Genomic DNA, 24,661 nt, shown 5'->3' on the forward strand with positions numbered 1-24,661 from the left:
ATAATACACACATTATATTATAAAACTTACAAACATCCCAAAATATGTGAACTGAAGAGACACTCTGTCTCAAAAGCTGAATAAAATTCTAAGAAATAAAGGGGAACATAAGAACAAGAATAGTTGAATGTGCTGTGAGTCAGGTTAAGAGTAACAACTATCACCAAGCATCAGGAAGAAGAGAGTAGCTGTGAATAAAACAAGATTGGTCAAGAATGTGCCTGCTATGGGCTAGAGTTAAACTCATATTGTCTGTTCTAGCTGCCATGGTACTTAATAAATAGAATAATAAATAATTAAATACACAGTAGCAATTGAAACGTTAAAAAGTGTAGTAGCTTAAGGAAAAAAAAAATCATATGGTGGACTAACGGGAATGCCAGAAACACAAATAAGTCAATTAGTTCTCTAGTAAAAGTTAAAAACTTCAAATTTTGTGGTAAGATCATAAAAGAGACACACAGCAGCGAGAAGTGCCAGGTAGTAGCTCTGGCAAATATTGAATGGAAGTGCATTGAAGCCCTGGGTTATGAGATATTAATGACAATAGTCACACAAAACATTAAAAACATTCACTGGGAAACTTGTGAATTCTGCCTTACTCTGTTGAACACTTCACTGTTTTCTCTGATACAGAAACCACCTTTTCATTAGCTACTTCTGAGTTAAAGCCTTGTTATGCACATCTCACAGCAAAACCACAAGTTTTGTTTCACTCCACACAAGACTGATTCTTGTTTTCTCCAGACAACGGGATATGTTGAATATTAGGTGGTGTGTAATACAAAAACCTGACTTTAAAATGTGGTCTAAACTTTAAACAAATTAAAAGTGGTCATACTGATAATATAAACCCATGTATTACAAAATGTCAGGTACATGTTGTGAAGTCTTCTCTGTATTCTAGAGTTCATATGAAATTTTGAAGGTCAGTCTACACTGACAAAAAAAAAGACTGTAAATGTGGCTGACTCATCTCTTCCATGAAGTTTTTAGAGTGAGAGTCTGTTTGCCAGATCAAAGCATAAGAATAAGAATTTCTCGAATGCTGCAAACACGTCTTCCTAAATTTTACATCCATGATCTGTGTTAGGTGTTGTTTGGCCTTCAATAGTAATAGTATTATAGGCTGCTGTGCTACCATGCTATTTTATTCTTAGGAATTTAATCCAACAGAAATTAAAGTTTCACCAGGCCAAAACTACAGTGAGATCTCAGATTTGTCAGTCAAAATATCTCAAAATACACGTTATATTTTAGTACTGAGAAGTACAACAGTGTTATAATATGTTTTCTATAAAGTTGTTTTTGAATAAGGTAATACAGGAGAACTTTTTTTTAAAGTGAATAGTCAGAAAATTGATCAAGATGAGAAACTAGAAAGTAGTTATAGACAGGTGCTTGGTGGAGAGAGATAAGCAGAGAGAGATGAAGTAGGATCAGGAATCATTGTGTCGCTGGCAGAAAGCCAGTTATTGGTGTAACACAGGTTCAATGAAGAGAAAACATTTGAAAAACAGAGGAGGAAGCACAGTTTTACCAACAGAAATTGTGAAGTACTGGAAAATATCAGTGAAGAAATACTGGAAGATATCAGTGAAGGAAAGGTAAGAATTAGCAAAAAAAAAGTCAGAAACTTTCTCAAAGAGTTGGATCTCCAGGAAAAATGAGTGAACAACAATGTTAAAAGAGGCAGAAATAAACAATAATAATGATAAAACAGAGCTGACAGAAAAAGTAGATATTTATTTAGCTTAGGGTGCTTTAGTTAGCCTAAAGACATTTAGCATTCTAATGTAATGTGATGCATGACAGCAACAATAAAATAAAATGTCAGTGACCTGTATCAGTTGACATAATACAGTACAGCTCTGCTGCGAGGAATGTAACCTCTATGATTCATAGTACATGAGTGTCAGGTGTGTAAAATGAAAGCAAGAAAGTTCAGACTACTGGTTACAGTATTCAAAATGTATTATTTTCTACCTTGCCTTCTTTACTTTCCCTTCCTTTCCTCACAGAGAACTGATGTTCTAAGATTTGATTAAGTTATTTGGTAATGGATAATTATCTTCAGATCATTCAAATGTAGTGAAATGAAGGGAAAAAAAATCAAACTAAGATATTTATGAATCATGTACCAATCTAGATAGCAGATATTTTTGTGTGATGCTCAGAAATGAACTTTTTCTATGAATCCTCTTTAGAGGATAAAGCTTATTCAAATACATTACAGAAGGACCATGTAGCTGTACTTTGTCCAAAAGATGGCCTCATCAAACAGTAATATGCACTCTGCTGCCTACTGCAAGCCAAATTATGGAAAAGAACAAAAAGTTTAATGGACCATAACTAAGGAGGATTTTGTAACACAGAAATATGTTTTTAAGAACATGTTATGCTTATGTCTCCCTAGCAAACTGTGAAGAGATCATATATATACTTCTAAACTTTTGTAGACTATTGTCTCGGCTGTTTACATCTTGAAGTTTAGACCCTGTTCAGAGTTATCCATCACATATGCACCTATATCAGCATTCTGCTCATGGATTTTTGATTTTTTTTTAATTCTATTTTATTTTTAATACTATTTCATCCCATTCTAGGGCTATTGTCACATGAACATCTCTCAAACCAAAAATACATTCACATCAGAAGAAGCAAACTGGGGAAGAAATCTTAGACAAGTGATTTTTGCCTCTTTTGAACAATCACACAAGAAGAGAAGTGGGCAATACTATCACCCACACAGAAGAAGTATAAATTATGACTTCAAATCCAAGTCATGGCCTTAGCCACTGAGTAAAGGACTTTAAGGTCCCTTGAAGCTTAGTGAAAATTTTCAATATTTGAAGATTCCCCCTCCCGTTATTGTAAAATAAATAAATAAATGTGAAGTTCACAGTTAGAGTCTCTTTTAAAAAAACCCCAAACCCTACCTCATTAATAAAACAGTAGCCTTTGCAGCACCATTTTATTATCTTCCAATAATACTACCAAAAGCTGAAGTTACAAGGATTTTCTTATTTGCAAACTTCAAAATGTATCAGTCATAAAAATTAATTCAAAGAATCGCAAATTCTCTGTTTTCAAATACAAGACCTTAATGTAAGGGAGATTAATTTAGTGCATTCAAATTATTCACATTAGCTTAACTGAATAGACTGGATCCAATCTCAGAGAAAAGACAACTTTTCACAGGATAATGAAGTAAAAAGAGAATATGTGATGGGAGTACGGTGTTAATAATAAAACTTTTTCTCTTTTCTTAAAAATGCTGAAATGGAAAAGTAGCTATGTCAGTGATGTACATCAAATATCACTTAGGTTAACTGAGAAGTACATCTCTACTTTCACCTACACTTATGTACAAATAGAAGAAACACTGATTTTATATTCTTTATCTGAATCTTCCACAACAGGTTTAATACACAAGCACAGAGCAGAATTTCATTGAGGAAAGATACATGCTCTCGGATATACCACACTGCAAGTTTTCCTTTCTTGATTTTATTATAGAAATAAAATAATATAACTATGAGTTTGCAAAGACCTTCATTATTTATACTGAGAAATGTCAGTTACAAAGGCAATTTGGTATTTCTTCAAGGCTTTCTTAACTGTTCCAAGAAAATACCTTGCCTTACTAGCTTCAAATACCCATTTAGCTGTCTAACCCTATATCTGAATAACTGCATTTCAAATATTTTGAAATATCATGGTAAACTGACAAAAGGATTTTCACAGCTCCCTCACTTAACTCTCATATCAATATAAATAGTTATATTTGAAAAGTATATGAACTTTAATAAAAAAATATGCACATGCACGTTAAAGCTGTCTTTTGGTTTCAAGAATTATCAGCAAAAATGCCTGCAGTACTGAGAAAGTATCACAACATAGAATATTGGAAAATGTCATTAACCATAACCATCCATTAAGGCTATTTTCCAGTTACTACTATTTACTGCTCTTCACATATATTTCCATGTGAATGCTTTACAGGTGCTTAGTTTTGCAATAAATCATGTATTTTATCAACATAGCAGTGTCTTCAATCAAAAATGTGTTCTACACTATGAAAAAGCTATAACATGAAAAATTGTGTGTTAACTTACTGCACACACACTCGGATGGGTACAAAGAAACATTTAAAATATATTCCTAATTCAATACAAATTTTTCTTCTCCTGTTGGAAGCATCAAATTAAAATATACTTTATTACGAAATTATAATACTTTGTTGGAAGATGGGTAAAAAGAATAGGATTTTTTTATTATTTCTGCACTTTTTAAGAGGCAATATGCACATATGGTCAAGCACATTTTGAAAAAACAAATCTCTTCTGATGAGTTGCATTGGAGGAGAACAGAGGTTGTTGGCCTGTATTCAGACATCCTGCTTAGGCAGGCAGATTGATTATGAATGTCAAGCACGGTTGCATACACTGTGAAGAACTGCCCAGAAAAGAGCAACATTTAAAATCTTTTTTTACATTCTAATAGACAAAAAATCCCTTCTCTAAATAACCAGTCGTGCAGCACCATTTATTTATCAGGCATATGTTAATAGTAAAATTAAACCTATACTATTTATGAGAAAAGTTCTATCACGTAACGGAGATATTTTAGCCTGCCATTATAGGTCATATTTTTCTTTTTTTCTGAACTAACCTGATCTGAAATATCTCCCTCCTAGACCACTAAAGCCCAGCATAATGAAGAAGTAAAACAAATGTTTTATACAAATAAAATAAAATAATAACATAAAGTAAATAGTTCAGAAACCATGAGAAAAACGTATTTTGTATTTAAACTAATCTTAGTTATTCCCAGTACAAAGTAAGGAACTTGATGCAAATTTCATCTAATTTCATGTAAATTAATATGTAAGTTACTTGTATCCCTCTAGTTTCTGAAAAGTTGCCAGTGTGGTCTTTTGTGTTGTAAAGGTTGTAATCCATTGTGTTAGACAAAGAGAGTAGACCACAATATAAGTGAAAGCCAGAAAAAGCTGCTTAAGGAATTTTATCCAAATAAATTAGAGAAACAGCAGAACCACAAATGTCCTTTAGATACACATATTTTTCTTTCGTTTCCTTATGCTCCTTCATTTTTTTGAAATCACCTTAGTGACATCAGTTTCAGGTATTAACACTCAATTCTATAACTACTTTCACGTCTCTTGTACATATTGAAAGAAGTGTCTCATGCAGTAATCAGTCTGATTCTTTTTATCTTTCATTACATTAATGTATTTTTGCAAGACTGTCAACATACAGTGGTTGTCTATTGTCTATTTGGCTAATAGATGTGACAGAAAATCCAAACCATGAGAAAAGAGCATGGCTAAAACCAACCTGGGTGAATCTAGCTGAGGCTCTGATAACAAAGGAAAGCCAAAGGCGATATGGAAAATACCAAGCAATATCAATACTGTCAATACACAGTAGGAATCTATTAAAGTGCAGGACTCTTCATATTATGTTACTACTTTAGACTACAGTTAGCCTGGGCTCCGAGCCTGAACATCTTCATTACATACATGGTTTGAAGCAGCAGGAAGGACCTGAGTCCCTTACTGAGCTACTTAGTGTTATTAATTTATTTGGCACTTCTACTGATACTTGTACGCATGTAAGGTTTTACACAAAGAAGCAAACCTTATTTCTGTTTCCATATCTCTTTCCAGTATGTTTCTATTTCTTCTCTTGTATAAGTTGTGTAACTGATTCTGATCCCTGAAGTTTCTTCTCCCACTGAGATCCATGATAGTAAAAAAAGTTTAATTTTACCCTTCACTTTCTCACTAAGATATCTATGAGCAGAATGTCCATAGCTCTATCTTAGAAGCACAATGATGTTTTATTTACATGTTTATTTATTATGTCATTTCCAAAATATATTATTGTCTAAATTTCTATTGAAACAGCCAGACTATCTTGATTTTTTTTCCCCCAACATACAAAGGTGACAAGATTATTTATGGTTGTATGAAAAAAAAAATAATTCAATGATGTTGTCATCATTTGTAATGAATGATTTACAATATTACCTACAAAATGTCAGAGACAGAAAAATGAAAGGTTACCAGAAGGTTAGGAAATACAGTATACAGTGCATCTGGGCTGTCAGAGGGCTCAATATGTACAGTCCTATTCTGTCCTATTCTGTTTGGAATAAGATTATTCCTGCTAAGAATGCACTGCAATGATACAAAAGAAGTGATAGCATTTTAAGGATGCATATGACTTAAATGTTTTTGGCTGTGACAATTTACTTAAAGCTGTGCTACACTGTGGCATTCAAAAACGTTCATTTATACAATACTGGTGTCAAACAGGTGTGAGTCTCTCACAGAAATTCTAAATATGATGAACTCCACAGAAACCTGCAAGATCTAGATAAAAGATATTTGTTATGTTTTTCCCAGTCACTCATGACTAATTTTACAACAGAAACTGAATTCATTCCTATTCCAGAAAACAGAAATTTCAAAATACAAAAATAGAAAGTAAAATATCTTTTTCATATGTTCAAGGAGAAATATCTTGAAATGAAACATCGGTACTGACTTAACGAAAATGAGTAGAAGTTCTCACTTCCAACAGGAAATAATTTGCATACGCAGGAACCTAGAGAAATACCTGTTTAATGTCCTTTTGAAATACTTGTGCTTTATCTTAGAGTAATATTTTTTTTAAGTAATAATTTTTAAAAGATTTAATTCTGAATATGAAAGTTTAGAATAATCTCTTTGCTTCAATTTTGGCTAAGTATGAATTTTGATATTCTAACATATCCAAAGGATAAAGTTACTACATTTTTAGATTCTTTTTGTGTGTATCTGATTTCATAAAAGTCACATACAAATAGACAACAGTCATACCATGAAAAGAATGCAAAGGACAATCTGTCACCTATGATATTGACATTGACATTGGCTAGATGTCTTTTAAAGGCACCTATTTTTAGTCTTTTTCCAAGAACTCTGTGTGTTTTCTACTTAACATTTCTTAAATAAAGAGACAACATATATCGCTAAGAACAGCCAAAGCCCAAGTGTTAATTTTATTATGTGCTTTGCATAAATACTCTAAATACATCAAACCCATTTAAAGGCTTATTACAAATGCGCTTAATATACAAGCTGATATAAAATATAGTGAATGAAGACACTTCATACAGACAGGTATTTCGTGAGTTGCTTATGAAGGACCAACTGTTGAGGCAAGAAATGCTAAATTCAAATCAAGATCAGAGGCTGATATCTGTTTAGATAAAGAATTTGGAACTTAACACACCTCTTTCTCCCAGAAGATTTAAATGCAAATACGTTTGTGGGAGAGAATAAATACACTAGGTTGGCAGCAAAGTTTGAAATTGTATTCCCGTGTTCCTTTTATAAATGTATCTACCTATAATATATTTTGATGTCATAAACGCTCTTACGTGCATGTTGTCTTACTTCAGGTTGAGTTAAGTGTAAATTACAGCCTAATAAAAAAAGTGTTTCTCTCTTGAAAGTGTGCACATCTGTAACTCAGACACTGAAAGTTTAAAAAAAATTCACACAGATTCATCAGTGCAGAGATGGTGAAGCAGCCCATACCTACAGTGACTTGTGGGGAAGTATTGAAGACATCGGAGGAGGAAAATTCTAATAATCAGGAGATAGTCTATGGGGTATATCATTACAGGGAGAAGAAGGAGACTGGAAGATGTTGTCTTTTAGATGCTTGTAAAGCAGCAAAATAAGTGATTATATTAGTACCACTGATATTTACTTTGAACAGGAGGCCTAATCTTCCAGTACACATTTTTAATACCAAAACTTCAGAGCAATCATTTTGTGATAACAAGATATATGCAAACTATAAGAACATCCAGGAGATTAAAGCATATGTTTAGAACCATTGTAAACAGGAAGCCTAGTTTTCTGCTCTTCATTCAACCAAAAATTATGTCTCTTAAATTTTTCATTATATTCTAATTATAATCTTCTGTGAAAATAGAGAATCACACTTTTTTCAGGTTTAAAAGTACTTGAAGTGGCAGTAGTGATATTTCAGCTGCATATTTGCATTATTTTATATTTAGTTTGTCAATGTCTCCACAATAGAAAAACTGTTAGTGAGAATTCTTTCATTGATATAATTAGGATCTCTGCAGAAAAGCACATTAAACCAAAAATGAGTCTTGTTTTTTGTTATAACACCCTCAAAAAGGATTAAAAGTGGTAATAATTTTAATAAATTACAATATGAAAAGCTTATTAATGTGGCAGACAGATTTAATATATGATGTTAATAATTTCACTTTATGTAAAAGAAAGTATTAACATTCGTATTTTACAAGAAAAAATCAGTGCACTGATTGTGTTTTGCATATTAATTTCTGTCTCTAATTATCTTATTGTTAATGTATTGTTACTACTACTTATGTTGAAATCTTGTTATAAAACTTGGTGAGAAATACCCTCTGCAAAATAATCTAAGTAGAATAATCTACTTTCAGCCAGTTCAACTGCCCTCAACAACAGTTTTGAATAGATTAGAATTTACGATATTTTACTATTATATTCTGTGGTATGTCTCATTTTTAAATTATTTCCTCCTCACTTCAGGAAAGCTAGACTTAATTATTTTCAGCACAAGTTTTGTACTATAGACATTCTCCCAACAGTTTATTGTATCTTAGATATAGCTCTGGTTAGGAGAGCTGTATGATTTGATCTACAATATTCTACTTCTCTGTTTTCCTGTGTCTTGAGACCAACAAATTGGAAATTATTGCGAAAATCAAGCCATGTAATTAGACAGCATAACATCTAATGTACTATTTTTGTCAGCTTGCCAAAAAGAGAATTTCAGTACATGATACATTACACCATGAAAAAACTCTTTCAAAGAAGCCTGTTAATGATGATAAATAAAGAACTTGAGCAAAACCAAGCAATTAATCCTTTGAAAGCTTTCTATTGAAGTTACTATTAAGGCATCAAGAAATGCAAATACGTACAGAAACAAATCCATTGTGACTATTCCACTTTAGGTTAGTGTGTTTTCTTGCAAACTCATCTGTACTTAACTTCTTTCATATAATTTTTTATTTACTAAGGTATTGTCTTTATTTTAAGAAAAGAACAATCAACAGTCATTCATAATGGAAAGAATAATTTAAAGGCAAAATACATCATATTATGAGAGAATTTAAAATATTCAGAGAGACGGCATTTTATTTTCAGAGAAAAGATACTGATTTATTTACTTATGAAGCCATGTTATATTTTTTTCTGTTACAGGGGCAGAGAAGATTGCAGTATACTAACATTAATAATGCATTGGAAATAAAGGAGAATGGTAAGCAAAAATTTATGCTGCAGCTTGTAAAAAATGTGAAATGTCAAAAGGTTATGGAAAAATCCTCCTAGTAAACACTATTTCAAGTTGCAATACTGCAAAGCTGTTTCTCAGTGTGTAGGCAATGAAGTAGATCAATGTCTCACTATAACAGAAGATGGTGTACATTGGGATTTTCAGTTATCCTTTTTTTTAAATAGGAACTCCAAACTATTCTTTTATTGTATTATGAGCTATGGCTAGCAGCATACAAGAAAATAAATGATTTAACATTCTTTTTACTCTATAAATACAGAACACTTCAAATCCCACCTTATAATTATAAGAAAAAACTTTGTGAGATTTGCTTTCAGTATAAATCACATTATATAACAAAGTTAATTTGGAATCAACTTTTGCTGAATCACCCTTCCCTGTGTAGAGGGTGATTTGTACACAACTGCTCATGTTTAGCTGCAGACCAGGTCAGGTGGGGCTAAACTGAGACAGCACATTACTGCCTGTGGTCAATTTGCTGATTGGTGGGAACTCTTCCACAAACCTACTCTTCAGCTGGTTGGTCCCCAGCATAGGCTTGTGCATGGGGTAGTTTCTCCCCAGACTTTGTACATCCTCATGTTGAAATTGCCTTTCATGAGATTTTTGTTAGTCTGTTTCTCCAGCCTGTCAAGTTCTGTCTGGATGTCAGCTTGATCCTTTGATGTATCCGTCACTGCTCCTAGTTTAGTGTTCTCTGCAACTGCTGAGGGTTCACTCTGCCTTATGAGCCAGATTAGTAATAAAGACATTAAACAAGATGCCATTGAATGCTGATCCCTCTGTGCAAGTTACTGGCAGGACAGACTAGTTACTCATCACCAGCTACGTGGCATGTGACTGATCACAACTCTCTGTGTTGAGCAATTCAGCCAATTTACAACCCCCCTTGCTATCTGCTTATCCAGCCCACAGTTCATTGGCTTCTTTATGAGGATCTCCTCAGAGACAGTGTCAAAATCCTTGGAGGTATTGCAGAGTATGATTTTATAGGTAAAGATCTCCACTCCTTTCTGAGTTTGGCTACAGAAACCTTTAATTTGGTAATGGACAACTTCTTATTTTCTCTGTCCCTATATAATTTGGTAAATGGAGGCAGTGATACTTTTCTTCTTATTGATGGCATTTGTGGTGCCAAGTTCTTATTTTTGAAGTTCCCATTAGCTGTTGAGGCTTGACTTATCATAGACTTATATTGACTTTAATAATATTTATGATTTTATTTACCAAATGAAAGAATTTCTTTGTCTTTTTTGCACTACTTTTCTTTTTTTCCCTTCTTTTTTTTTTTTTTCCAGCACTTGGTGGACTGTATGGTAAAATATTGGTCATTTGTGAAAAACACAACCTCTGTCTGCCTAGATGGAAACATTTTAATGGAGGTTGGCATTTTCTGGAAATTTTATTCATTTAGTATAGCTAAATTGGGAGAGTTGGACTGGGAGAGGGAAAGAGAATATCTGGGGATTTTCATAATATATTCTTTCAATGAAATATCTGTTAATACACGTTTAATTATGAAAGCGATTAATAAAATCAATATAAATTATCTTTATGTTTTTATTAAGAGACAAATCTTCATGATAAATCTCTCACAGAGTGTGATACATGCAAAATTAAATTCCTAACACACTAAGCCTGTAAATACTGTTCAACCAGTTTTAACCAGGGAGTTGTACTGTCATGGTTGAATTTCTCTTCATTTATTACGTTAATTTGCATGTAAGAGTAATGGGTTAAACAGAGACAAAGTAAAATGGACACCTCATCAGGTTCTTTACTTAACAGCCACAAGTACAAAATCTGAGCATCTGCAGAATCTGCTATGAAAGAAATATACCATGCCACCTCAGTGGAGGACAGAAACAGTGAAAATAGAAACGTTTACATTTGAAGACGAGAAATATTCATAATAACAAAACAAAAGAAGAAGAAAAAGAGAGAGGTGGGTAATAGTGGTATTGTCCTTTTCCTTTTTTTTTTTCTGTGTGTGTGTGTCTGTGTGTGTGTGTGTACACACGCGCATAGCGGGTAATAGATAAACTTTCCATATGCTTTTCAGAAGAGAAAGCCAGAAATTTGTGGGTGCTTTGGAACACAGAGACTGGGTAAAATCATATGTTAAGCAGTAAATTCAGATAAGTACTTAGTAGTGTTCATGCTTATGCACAAGATTAATTTAATTTATTTTTTTTGTCAGGAGGAAATATCTTTCTTTTTAGTGTATTAGCAGAATTATTTGGAATATTTTCTTTCTAAGAGCAGCTGTTGATAACACCCAGGTTAAATGACAAGTATTTTCCCCTAAGACTGGTATCATGGCTAAGAAAAGAGTGCAGTCTGAAAAGTTTTCCTTTCAGAAGAATTGATTTAGAGAGTCTATTTTTTAAGTTTTTATTGTATCTCTGAGATAATTGTTCATCTTGGGCTGTTGTGATGAATTCTGTTTTTGAGCCTCAAGAACAAATCGTAGTCAATTGTTTTCATATATCAGAAGTAACCTAGAGGGGCTGATTCATTTTTGCAAGGATGATCTGCTAGGGATTGCAACAGAAATTCAATCTACTAGGGAGAAGTAAGAGATATGGAATATGTTCTGGGCCACATGTTTCAAAATTTATAGATTTGAATACAATAAAGGAAAAGTTTTAATATGGGTGTTACATATCCTCAGTCAGTATTAGAAATTCTGAAACTAATGCTTTTCTTTCTCCATGTTACTCTTCCCATTGACCATGCAATAAACTTATTTCCAAAATGTTCCCAAAGACTTCGCTCTTAATATTTAGTCTTTAGAACAAAAGGTCATGACTTCAGCTGCTTAATTTTTACTTTAGTTTTTCATTGCTTGAAATTCTGACCTTGCAATTTTTAAATTAAGACATAGCTAATTTTACAGGTATCATATAAGTGGCACTACTTGCAACTAACCCATTAGAGGCTTTGTTACGTTTTCCCTTTTAAACGTTTATTAAGTTGGAAAAGGAGAGTCATGATGGTGTCACCTTTGTGATTGGATGGTGCTGTATCTACACCTATATAAAACTGGTTTTGCTCTTTTATACAGAAAATAAATATTAGTGTCTCATGACCAATCCTGGTATTATTTGCAATTATTCATTAAACATATCATAGAAGCCTTGTGCTTCACCTGGAGTGGTGTTTTATGCACGGAAAAAAAGGTATATCACGAATCATATTTCTATTTCTCTCATTATTCTATTTGCATGTGAGAGCTATCTAACTAGACTATATCCAAATTTAAAAACATGTATTGTCTTTGTAATACTCAAACAACAAAGTATAAATTATATACAAGGGATTATTCTCATAATATCACTGATCTTGAGGGGGAGGTAGAAAAGGAAAGAATAGAAAATAGTATATCCTTGAACAAATTTTCATCTAAAATTCCTGAATAAGCATCTATATACATATATTTATACACCAAAATGAAAAGATGCCATGGTTCGGTTATGAAAGTATGGTTTTGTTCTGTTCAATATCTTTTAATGTTCCACTTTGTGTTCCACTACTGACACATGGATAAAAGTCAGTATTTTCATTTTTAATTTTACTTTAAAAGTAATTCTGAAGTCAATCACAATGACACAGTTCCTTTTCATTAAGCCTGCATGATCATATTTGTGTTTGTGTTTTGATATCTCTAACTTTGCATTTTTACTTAAAGATACTCTGAAATAAAGATGCAGCCTGCATGTATCAAGGCCAGATTTCACACTGTAGTCTCAATTCTAGAGCAAATCTTTGGCACATCTGGTGATTGCATAAACATCATCTGTTACTATAATAACAGGTTCTTACATCTAAGTGTGTTGTCAGCGTGCTGAATGGCTTTCATTTGATCTGGTAATTATACAGGATGTTGACACATGATATTTTCACAATACTTTCCATTGTGTACAAATGCTCACATGGAATATAAACAAACTTTATGTATGCAACAATTACATTTTTAGGAACAGGATTGTATTTCGTATGCTTATGCTAAGCTGATAATAAAGTAAATCTTAACCCCAGACCAGGCAACTCAGACAGTGACTAAAGCATGTGATGAATTTTGTCTGAATTAATAAAAAAATTTTGTTCAGTGCTCATGTAAAAACTATGCATTCTGCCATGAACTCTAAGCTATGCTGTTCTTTACATACTAAGGTGTAAATTCATATAAAGCATTCATTATAAACAATATAGGATATTTTAATATAGGCAAACATTATAAGAATATTAAAGACGTCTCCTTGGCATAATTTTTTTTTCTTTTAAGTGTTGAAATTTTTATATACATATGTTGGAGAAGAGAATGACTTACAGCAAGAAGTGAATGATGTCTTTATTTGGACTGCAAAAAGGAAAGAGAATCCTAAAAATGTAATAGGTTCTGATCACGTTGTTCAATTTTTTGATACTTCTGCTTTGGCAGACAAAAAGAACTTCACGCAATAGCAGGTGAACTTGAAATACAGAAGACAACAAAAAATTATGAGTCCTTTTACTTAAAACATCCCGTAAATGAATGTAATTAATTGCTTAGGAAGGGAAATTTTCATATATTTTTAGAAGTATATTAAAGTTTTCCTATGTCTTTCTTTCTGTCTTTTTCTTCTTTGAGGCAGAAGTGAAGATTCAAGAAAATTATTGAATTTAAGACTATTTCTCAGTCGAGGGAGTAGTATATAGTAGTTTTAATGAGCAAAACTGAGCATTATTATCTTGTCTATTCCCTGCTTTCAAGCTTTAAAAAATTATGCTTAAGAGCTATAAAGAATCTAGGATTCTCTGATTCTGTGACTGACTCTGCTAATAGTATAATATAGAATAGAATATAGCATACTATAAAATATAATAATATAAAATAGGTAATCTAAACAAATTTTAACTTTAATACATTGGAAAAAAAATTAAATTTCATGCAAATATCATGAAATATGCAAAACTGCAGGATTTTGTTCTTATTTTGTTTAAGTGGGCTTATTTCAAGAATAAAATGCAGACAATTCTCCCTGTGCTGTTTCTAGAGAGTTACCCAGAGTTTTCTGATGTAAATGAAATTATGGGCAATATAAAGAATTTTGTCTGTAGAGAACTCATTCTGTGATTTATTGTCAATATATTATTCTGAGGCCTCTAAATCCAACATTTCATGAAAGACTTAAAAAATGTATAAAGCATAAAACCTTCCTTTCAGTCTGACCTCAGTGCCAAGGAAAGTCATGGAGCAGGTGATCTTGAGTGCTATCATGAAGCACATGCAAGAGAACCGGGTGATCAGGCCCAGTCAACATGGGTTCACAAAAGGCAGGTCTTGCCAGACTAACCTGATCACCTTCTATGACAAAGTGACTCGGCTGCTGGATGAGGGAAAGGCTGTGGATGTGGTCTTCCTGGACTTCAGTAAAGCCTTTGACACAGTTTCTCACAGCATTCTGCTTCGGAAACTGTCAGCCTCTGGCCTGGACAGGCGCACACTCTCCTGGGTGGAAAACTGGTTGGATGGCCGGGCCCAGAGAGTGGTGGTAAATGGTGTGAAATCCAGCTGGAGGCCAGTTACAAGTGGGGTTCCCCAAGGCTCAGTGCTGGGTCCAGCCCTGTTCAATGTCTTCATCAATGATCTGGATGAAGGCATCGAGTGCACCCTTAGCAAGTTTGCGGACGACACTAAGCTGGGTGGAAGTGTTGATCTGCTGGAGGGTCGGGAGGCTCTGCAAAGGGATCTGAACAGGCTGGACCGCTGGGCAGAGTCCAATGGCATGAGGTTTAACAAGACCAAATGCCGGGTCCTGCACTTGGGGCACAACAACCCTGTACAGTGCTACAGACTAGGAGAAGTCTGGCTAGAAAGCTGCCTGGAGGAGAGGGACCTGGGCGTGTTGGCTGACAGCCGACTGAATATGAGCCAGCAGTGTGCCCAGGTGGCCAAGAAGGCCAATGGCATCTTGGCTTGTATCAGAAACGGCGTGACCAGCAGGTCCAGGGAGGTTATTCTCCCTCTGTACTCGGCATTCGTGAGACCACTCCTTGAATCCTGTGTTCAGTTCTGGGCCCCTCACCATAAGAAGGATGTTGAGGCTCTGGAGTGAGTCCAGAGAAGAGCAACAAAGCTGTTGAAGGGTCTGGAGAACAGGCCTTATGAGGAGCGGCTGAGAGAGCTGGGGTTGTTTAGCCTTGATAAGAGAAGGCTGAGGGGAGACCTCATTGCTCTCTACAACTACCTGAAAGGAGGTTGTGGAGAGGAAGGAGCTGGCCTCTTCTCCCAAGTGACAGAGGACAGGACAAGGGGCAATGGCCTCAAGCTCCGCCAGGGGAGGTTTAGGCTAGACGTTAGGAAAAAATTCTTTACAGAAAGGTTCATTGGACACTGGAACAGGCCACCCAGGGAGGTGGTTGAATCACCATCCCTGGAGGTATTTAAAAGATAGGTGGATGAGGTGATGAGGGGCATGGTTTAACGATTGACAAGAATGGTTGAACTCAATGATCCTGTGGGTCTTTTCTGAGCTAGTGATTCTGTGATTCTTAAAACTTTTAATATAATCACTTAATTACAGAAGCATTAGAAACTTAGCTTCTGTTTCTTATTGAATCATTTTATTTGTAGATCTTATATGAACATATACTCACTGAATTCAATCTGACCTTATTTGTGAAGATGTAAGAAGTCAAAATAAACTTTCTCTGCCTGAGGTTTCCCTTTTCACTGGATATGCCTGCTATTTTGCTTTTGTTGGCTTCTAAGCTCTAAATCTGCATCTTTAAAGTCTGCAGGCTTTTGAATGAACACTTTATTTAGATTATTATATTTATTGTGTTAAAACTATTAAATTGTGTTCTGTATTGAAGGCGGCTGCATTTGAAACCTTGGTAAATGGTCATCTTTTATGTGGAGAAGAAAGAAGAAAGTGTGCTCTAAATTGTAAGTTAATGAAGTGTAAAATTTTCATTATCTAAATCAATTTCAGTGATAAAAGCCTAATCACTGTCATAAGTCCCTATTTTTTTATTATTCTGCAACTTCAAATAGACAAACTATTTACAGTGCATTCTAAAAGATGACTTAAGGATGAGTTTTCATTTATTCAAATCTCAAATATATGATAGTGCCTTTCAAAAACTTTGTTGCTTGGATATACTTGATACTAGCATTATTCTTTCCCTAAATACATAAATCTAGAGGTAAAGAGAAACAATAACTACTATTTTTTAAAAACATTGTAGTAAAACCCCTTAAGTTATTAGAAAGAATATATTTTAGAGATAGATGCATTATAACTGAAATATAAGTAAGCCTTTACCACCTTCATTCTATATCCGAAAATATTATCCTTTTTGCTTCCTTTTCTTAACAAAACCAGTCCAGTCATCAAGATAAAAGCTTGTTTTATAGACAAGAGCTCAGATTATTTCAGAAGCAACAACTAATAAGGTTTTATTAGCTCAGATTATTTCAGAAGAAGCAAAAACTAATATGGCTTCATTAATTAAGTTAATCTATCGGCTTCCATATTATGAAATTAAATTAAAAGATGCAAAGTAGCATATTTTAACGAATTCAAAACAAAATATAAGAAAAAAACATCAGCCTTCCCTCCCAAGATTTCTGTGCCTTATCATTGAGTAGTAGTAGAGAACTAATGAATATTGTGCTTATTTATATTCTAAATTGATTCAACATGTTTTAAATTTACACTAGAATTTAACCATCTATTCTTAAGGGTTTAGAACTAGAATGAAGAGTCAAGCAAGATGATTGTGCTTGCTCCACCAAGCAGCCATATGAAAGTTGTTGCATTCTAGGTTCCAGGGGTCTAATTATAGAAGAAGTCTCCCTTACAGGAAATTCTTATTGATGAGAAGGTGGTGGAAAAACAGCAGAATTAATTTAAACACATTGATATTTCTGGTGTTCTTGTCAAGCAGAGCTTACTGACACAACACACATCGATACAAACCCTCTTGGAGTGGATGCTGCACCAAGCAGAGCTCTACAACTGTTTGCTGTGTCTAGCTCTGCTCAATATTTTCATAAATTGCCTGTATAATGTAATAAGAAATAATAATATTCCAATTTCTGACAATTCAAAACATTGGAGGACAACAGCATGCTCTAGGACAAAACTATAAATTACAATTACCTTGACAAATTGCAGAACAATGAAATGCTTTTTATTAGATAAACATGCATTTACAGACAAATTACTTAAGTGTACGTCTATGTGTAGTGTAGAAACAATGAACTACATAAACAGAGGCTAGTACATGACTTGTTTATGTTCAGTGATTTCTGAAGAAATTACAGAGTATTATGGAGAGGGAAAAATACAGAGGAAAACTTTTAAATCCAATATTTGATTCCGGTTGTGACTGGAACAAACCGTCACTAAGGTGTTAAGCCCAGTTTTGGCAACTACTGTCTAAAGAGTATAAACTAAGTGGAAAGAGTTATAGAAGAGTGATAGGAATTAATAAAGCTTTCACCTACAAAACTTGTGATGAAAAGCTGGACTAGTTTACCCTGTGCTATAACTGACTTTATTAATTAAAATAAATTACTACAGTAGGATTCAATTTTATAGCTACTGAAAATGCATTTGTGCAATAATTTCAACGATCTCTGTGTAAAATCTGTTTGTCCTTTTTACAGCTAAGCATAAACACATTTCAGGTATTAGAATCACTTGGAAACTGAGGAAGAGCTTTGGTAAATTAAAATGAGAAGTCATATTATAAACACAAAATGTTTTAAAGGTCTGACAAATTGTAGGATTAGATTTAGTAATACCTTAATAAATAGGTATTACTATTGAACAAATAATTTCCATTTAAATGAAAATAATAATGACAACTCCCCTGGCATCAATGCTTCAAAACACTGAAGTCACAGTGGACAAATGATGATGATGATGATGGTAGTGGTAGCGATCTTTTTTTTTTTGATGAATCGCAGAAATATACAGCTACAGACATGGTAATGTCTGCGTGCCTTATTTGTTTGCACTATACATTTTACAATGAATATCACCTCTACTTCACAGATTCTATTTTCATCAAGATATCTTGAAATAATAAATAGGAATGATCATGAAACCAACAGGACTGTGAAGTAACAACTGATTATGAAAAAGTACTTAATGTCGTTGTTAGATTTTGCAGTAAATATTCAAGCCAACAAAACAGTGGCATAATTCCTGTATGAGGCAAGAATTTCTACTAATAAATTTATCTAGAGACTTAATGAATATATTACTTAGTGCTCTGAACCAGTAACATATTTCTGAAGCACCTGAAGAAATGTATTAATTACTAGAACATTTGAAACAAATAAGTTAATTTTAAATTATTTTTTATAAAAGCAATCCTGACTTGAAAAACAGTCATGATATAAAACTGAAAAATTTAGATTGTTCATAGAATTTTAGAATGGCTGGAGTTTCAGAAAGCTAAAGGTGAAACCTTGATGCTAATTATGTTTGACAAACAACGGGCCAAAAACATGCTTTGTGGTGTATTCCAGCATCAAAATTCTTGAATATAATGAGTGTTGCAAAACGAGAAAGGCTTACTTTTTTCTCATTCTATTTTCCCTCCCCTTCCCTCACTCCTGCCACGTGGTTTTGCCTCCTCACTTCTGGCCCCTCTGAGATGTAAGTATGCAGGAGAGCTCTTCTTGGAGAGGTATTAGTTTTTAGTTATTATCTGTGATAAAAATATCTATAAAAAGTACTTATACTCACTCTGAAAAAATCAAGTTTCTATGATTGCTTAGTCTTTAATTTCTTTCACCCTTAAAAATGTTTCTGTTACTGTCTGTACCTACTTTCACTTATTCCATGTTAATTATCTTTTCAGTATAGCACCCTGAGATATGACATTCTAGTGTTCAAGGGTGCAGTGTTCTAAGAGGAGCATTCTTGCTCAGGACTTAAGCATGACCACGCAACTCCAGGCATCTCAAAAAATATAAAATAAAATTTAAAAAGTTAAAAAGATTTTGCAGAGCTGGAGTTATCCAGACATTCTTTAAATATGAACATTTTTTGGGGGCTAGTTTACAAAATGATGACATTCAGGCTATTAAAAAATCAATGGAAAAGAAAGTGAATGGAATATTCAATGAATTTTTTTCAGTAACAAAAGTTATAAAGAAAGCTCCTGGTGGCAGATGACTATTTTACAAAGTAATGCTGTTCTTTAAAATCGCAATGCTATATATACTTTTCTTTGCTCTTTGAGTATAGTTTCCTGCCACTAAATAACTGGGTTAAAAGTCTCCATGTCAAATTACTGCTGATCCGTGCCTTCAGAGCCAGCTTTCAAAGCAGACTATTTGTTTTGCAGAAACTGCGTACAGTATTTTACTAAAAAGGCAGCTTTCTTTTTTTTCCTACCAAGTAAAAAAAAGATATATTTTTTAAAAAAGTAACACCTATTAAATAGAAAACTATCTTTTTGATAGAATTTCTCTTTGTCTCTTTCAATAATATAACTTTTTATGTCATAGTCTTCTTTGTTTAGTGACCACTAAGAAATTTGTGGCCCCCTGCTGATTTATAAGTATTGGTATTCTAACATCTTTTTTGTTTGTTTTAATATGTGGAAGTCTACAACTACTCTTAGGTCCTCAGGATCCTTTCCCTTCCCTAAATAGGTTTTGTAATGTAATCCATAATACAGAATCCTATCCAGCAATTCATGAAATCTAGAGATGACCTTCAAGCACAGAGAAATAAAAGCCTTGAAGCTGCTTACACTGATTTCTAGCTTGTTCTTTATATTAAATAAACCATCTAAGAACGAAAAATACTGCATTAGAATTATCAGTACTTTAAGATTCAAAATACAAGATTAGATCCTAACCCTAGGGTAATATAGATTTCCCATTTGCAGATTTTCACTAACAGTTCTGTAATTTCTCATAAATCACAATGATTTTATGATAAAGTTACAAGATCTTTTCAAATAACAGAAACTTCAGAAGTATTAAAATGTAATTTTCAATCACATATAGAATTTATGATTGGGGGATTGCATCTGAACCCAAGTTGCCTTCAATGGTAAATTAAGTTTACACATGAAGCAGATGGAAGAAGGGTGCATCAGGAGATCAAACCTTTCAAATTAGAATAGTTTATGGTGTTTTTCTGCATTTTAATCAGGCATAGAGGATTTATTCCTGAATTATATGAAGAAAAACTATTTTCACCTTCTGAAATGCATCAGCGAGTTTACAGCCAATCAAATAAAATATGTTGCACATTTTTGCTTCATATATCTTTCTCTCTGTTATATGCAATATTACATGGAAATAGGTGTCAGTGATTTTATTAGCAACTAAATATAAACCGATGAAAACAGAAACCAGAATGTGATTTTGTACGGCAAATCCACTTTGTTAAAGATTTTACTCCTGAGCTCAACAAAAATTATGAATTTATGATTACATTAGATACATCAGGTAATGTTATTTTATTCAAAATGCAGTGCAATACAATATCAGCAGGTAGGTAAAGCAGATCATATACAGGAAGAGACTAGGAAAACTACACGATTTGAAGATACAGAGAATAAAAGCTTGTTTCTCCTGGTGACCAGAGACAGCATGAATTGGAATTAGTTTTGTCATGCATAAAGACTGAATAGCAAAATTCACCACCTAAAAAAGTATATATCATGTCCCTGATGAATAAATACAATATTGCTAAAATATTCCTATATTGACAATAATTTTAGCAGTTTTGAGACTTTTTTCTCTTTTGAATTATAATCACCTTTATTTTATTCATCAACTAGTAGTAAGGCAAGTGTAAGTGATAGTCAATGGTCTAGAAACAAGAGTGCGTCAGCAGATTGCTAACAGTGACTTATTTAATTCAAGTATTAGAGAAAATAAATGTAAATAAAAAATATTAGAAATGTGAGTCATGTTAGCTGAAGAATGAACTATCATTAATGGGTAGCAAAGGTTTTGGAAAAGCACGAATCTTATTGACTTCTAGGCTCACTTTTGACAGGAGCTATTAACACATAATTCAGAAAGATATAAAAGTGTAGTAGAATAGTTAATTGACTGTAATCTGGATTTAAAAAAAATCATCATCATAATATTAGGTCTGTGGTTCCAATTTTCTAATAGTTTGGTACAGTAGGGGTGCTAATTTTTTTTCATCAGAGAATTTTTTCTATCAATTTCTTGATGCTGATATTAATGCAGAATCGGTTCTTTAGGTATTTTAGGTTATAGTCTTTCATTATGAAGAATTTTAATGTGTTGATGAGATTCATACAGAAGTCTGATTCATCACACTCCCTAAAGTTCCAAGACAAGTATAAAGTATGTTTCCACAAAGTACATTACAGCTTGACAGAAAACTGGATGTTACATTTTCATAATTATATCTATAATGGACTAAGTGAATATAGGCCTTATGTAATAATTTAATTCCACTGAATTTTTCCATTCCTATTTTCCTTCAGACAGAATTAGACATCAAACCACCAGAAGAAACTGTTAAAATTTTTGTACAGATAGAAATTATTAGAAGATCCACTTAGTAATTTTTTTCACACTGTGATTGCTGATAATGGACACATCCTCTCTCTAGAGATATTTATTCCACAGTCTTGCCAGTTTTCATAATATTGACAGTTTCTGACCTTAACATAATATGTAAGTGTAATGACAGGTCAGTAGAATGTTTGAAGTAACCACACAGGAATGACACTGTTTTAAGTCATGACAAGAAAGATATTACTTTCCTGGGAAAACCCAGTTTTCAGCAATTGATTTTGCTAGTATTATGAAAGTGAAATTGAAATTTTCTGTGACAATAAGCAAAAGATCAACAGAAGGGATTTAAACAGATATGAAATAAGGATAGTGTCAGAAGATAAGTTAACAGGAAAAGAAAAAGGTTAAAACAGATCTCTTATGTCATTGTGTGCCAGTGAAAAAAAGACATTCAACCCAGACTTCATTATTAATGACACAGCAAACACAATCATAAAGGAAATAGCAGATGGAGATGTGTCCATGATGTTGATGCATTGTGTCAGGAAGATAGGTTTGCTACAAAACAGTGGGATATAATAGTTTGCAAATAGCAGCTTACCCAGTTAAGAACAGTATTTTCAAAGCATTTTCTGTTTTATGAGTCATTCAACATTTTTCACAATCAAGAGAGTAGCTTCTATCAGGAGGATTTGGGAATTCTGCATAAAGATGAGGAATGTTTTCCCAGTGTTTTGAAACACACAGACACGATATAGAATCATAGAATAAATGCTTTGGATTGGAAGGGCTCTTCAGAAATCATCTTGTCCAACCCACTTGCTATAGGCTGAGATATCTTTCACTGGATCAGGTAGCTCAAAGTCTTGTCCAATCTAGCCTGGAACCCTTCCAGGGATGGAGCATCCACAACTTCTCTTGGCAACCTGTTCCTGCACCTCAACACCCTCATCTCAAAAAATGTCTTCCTTATGTCCAATCTAAACTACCCTCTTCCAATGAAAAATCATTGTCCCTTGTCGTATTGCTACAGGCCTTGATAGAAGTGTTCCGCCTTTCTTAAGCCCCCTCCCCCCTTTACATATTGCAATGCTGCAATAAGGTCCCCCTTAAGACTTTTCTTCTCCAAGTTGAAAAAAAGCAACTGTCTTAGTCTTTCTTCATAGAAGAGATATTCTGGACATCTTCATGGCTCTTCTCTGGACTCTCTGTAAAACGTCCATGTTTATCTTGTACTGAACCCAGCCCAAGAGAAATCTTCTTTAATAAACAATACTCCTCGGCATATGTTGTATATAACTAGCCCTGAATGTTTCTCTCATCAGAAACAAAAATGGTGATTTTTAAATTATTCATGAACTTTCCTTCTCCTTGAGGCAATATCTGACCCACAAATAAGTAAAGGATGAAAAATGATTTTCTGAGAGATAAAAGAAGTACGGATTTATATAGCATTCATTTAATTCCTCTCGATTTACACTAATATTGTAAGTAAGCATTTTGCATATCATGTTCAGTGGAAAGGACTAATTACATAGACACTTTTGCTGTAATCTGTTTAGCAAAATCTGTTTACTTGGTGACACCGGTTTTACTGAGGTTTATTTCACAATGTATATCTAGTATCCTGTAAATGACCAAGCTGTGGCATCACAGCTTTGTCAGCTTTGTGCTTAGTTAAATCTTTCCATTTCACTTGATTATTTTAATTAGGGCTGGCCAGTCTTTGTTTCCTGTTATAGAAAATAATATAAGCCAAACACCCCAACCAACTAACCAAACAAATCAAATGAAAACTACACTTGCCTTATTCTGAAATCCATAGATGAAGCATGTTTCCTGCAGATTTACATAGTACCCCACATTTAATTTGCCCTCCTGTGACCTGTATTAGGTTTTAAAACTTGAATTCTTGTCTTAATGATGCCTAGTCATATAGAGAAAGATCTGTTTGCAATTCCACTTCTCTATTTCCTTTCTGTAAGAGGATTATTTTTTAACCTACAGCATGGAAACTGACAAATAAATTAAACATGTTTTGAAACAGATTACAAAAAGCCCCTCTCCTTGCAGGCATCAGATGTGTTAATTCATAATATCAATAACCATACCTACTAAATACAGAGGTTTCCATTTGCTTAAAGTTATCTAATTTAGTGTTTAAAATTTCACTTACCTTTTAACCTTGCCAAATCTACCAGTTACTTATCTCAAGGGTTGACCGTAAATGTTGAGGTCACACAATGGAGTCCAAGCTACAGCTGCTTCACTAAAAAGGGTCTGCAGAAACAAAAGAAATACATATAAACCTTTCAGCATCTCAGTCTTTTTACATAGTGGTTCACCTTACAAAATCATTTTCTCATGTACAAAATATCTTAACTTTATCACAGTAACATTTTCTTTCATGGTGCTAACATGGGGTGATCCACACAGTGTGAATGAGTAATTAATGAGGATAAAAACTTTTCAAAGATTAAATGCATATTCTTTAGGGTGAACTACAGAATTTACAATCCTTGCATGTGGTGACTGTTCTGAGAGAATTCATACACATACACCTCAGTGTTTCAAGTGGAGCAGAGACATTTCCATATGCATACCAAGATTAAAGCTGCAAAACTGCAAGACAAAATTTAAATGTTCCTTTTCCAGATTAGGATAAAGCAGAACCAGGATTGCATAATATTTTTTGTTTCTCATTTAAGTGATGAAGAGTTATAGTGTTCTAGCTGAC

General features: G+C 33.6%; 1 protein-coding gene across 2 annotated transcripts in view; it reads right to left on the bottom strand.

Annotated features, from left to right (window-relative positions):
* MGAT4C (MGAT4 family member C) overlaps positions 1-24,661 on the bottom strand; it is a 332,430-nt gene that overhangs the window by 229,419 nt on the left and 78,350 nt on the right. For both annotated transcript variants that reach the window (XM_069849821.1, XM_069849822.1), the window contains exon 2: positions 24,101-24,204. The gene's annotated coding sequence lies outside the window, so the exon portion shown is untranslated. The remainder of the gene's footprint in view (positions 1-24,100; positions 24,205-24,661) is intronic.

The sequence above is a fragment of the Phaenicophaeus curvirostris genome, chromosome 1 (assembly GCF_032191515.1).
Source record: "Phaenicophaeus curvirostris isolate KB17595 chromosome 1, BPBGC_Pcur_1.0, whole genome shotgun sequence".
Taxonomy (NCBI): domain Eukaryota; kingdom Metazoa; phylum Chordata; class Aves; order Cuculiformes; family Cuculidae; genus Phaenicophaeus; species Phaenicophaeus curvirostris.